The sequence below is a fragment of the Nematolebias whitei genome, chromosome 8, assembly GCF_014905685.2.
Source record: "Nematolebias whitei isolate Nwh7 chromosome 8, NemWhi1, whole genome shotgun sequence".
Taxonomy (NCBI): domain Eukaryota; kingdom Metazoa; phylum Chordata; class Actinopteri; order Cyprinodontiformes; family Rivulidae; genus Nematolebias; species Nematolebias whitei.
Window position 1 is genome coordinate 5,979,691 of NC_056505.1, and position 1,586 is coordinate 5,981,276.

A 1,586-nucleotide genomic window follows, 5' to 3' on the forward strand; every position below is an offset into this window, starting at 1 on the left:
CGCTGCTGCTGCCGCCTCGCTGTCAGTCATGGTTTACTCTACAAAACAAGCCCCGCCTCTTCACACCAACAGCCAATCAGATTCAAATACCAATTAACACCATCTATTCCACACACTGGGCCACATGATGGAGTTTACATGTTCTCTCCGTGCATGAGTGGGATTTCTCCGGGTGCTCCGGTTTCCTCCCACAGACCAAAAACATGCACGTTAGGCTGATTGGTAACTCTAAATTGTCCCTAGGTGAGAGAGAGTGTGAATATTTGTCTTGTCTCCATGTGTCCCTGTGATGGACTGGAGACCAGTCCAGTTAATTAGTTAATTAAATCTATTAAAATTTTTTATTTTATTTAGTTTGTAATAAAAATTAAAACAATGGCATTAGAAAAAATGGAAAAATTTGACAACTGACCTAAAAGTTGCATAAAGATCAAAATGTTTCCTTAATTTAAAAAAAATTCATATATTTATAGAGTAAAGATAATTTTTACATCTATATTTAATTTAAAATTATCCTTTTTTATCAAATATATCATATAAACATGAATTTTCATATTTGACCTTTGAGCTCTAACACCGTTTTACATCTGAAAATACAGTTTTTATTCTGATCACTGAATTCATTATGAAAAATATTCACATTTGGCTTCAATACTTGTTTTCTTTTTCACTATAATCTGCTTTCATTTTTCTTTAGGTGGCATTTTGTTAAAAAGGTTAATTTATTAAATACAAAAATAGAAACAGTTCATACATTTGTACAGGTAATAGGTTACAAACGAATATAAAAAAAACAAATCAAGACACGTATGTACAAGAAGCTTTGCTGTTTATGTATAAACTCGTTGTAAAGCAGTCACGGATTAACACTTGGGATTACGATTAAATGACTCGAACAGCAGACTGTAACGAAGCGGCGTCTGAACAGCGACTGGAATGACTCGTCAGTGTCCTGCACTGAAAGAAAAACAACGTGAAATGAGCGCAGACGTCTTCTCTGAGCTGTTAAGAGTTCAAGCGGTGCAACCAGAAACGCAAAGCTGAAGCAGCGGTTCTCAATCTGAGGCCCCGGACCCACAACGAGGCCGTATGACGAGCTTAATCAGGGTCCTCTTAATTATTTTTATATACCAAACCTCATTTATTTCTAATTTCCGTTCAAATATTTTAATGTGGTTTTACTGACTGGACTTTTAATTTATTTTCTGTCCTTGTTAAAACTCTGTCGTTGTAGTTTTTAGAAAATGCTAACGAGCGACACTGAACCCTTGAAGGGATCATTTTAGACTAAATATTGAGCGGAAAAAGTAACAATTAAGAAAATAGCCATAAAAATATATAAAGAATTTAAAAAGTATTAGCTTAATTTTTTTTGATGGATAAATCAAAAGCTTTTGGTTAGATTTTTTTTTAAATCAAAGATAACAAAATACTATTAAAATTAGGCATAAAATAGTATTTTTACACCAACAAGGGGATTCCAAAAGCTTTGCTCCAAAAAGTAAACAATTACAAGAATGTTTCTCTTTGACTATATATATATATATATATATATATATATATATATAAGCGTAAAAAGTAACAAT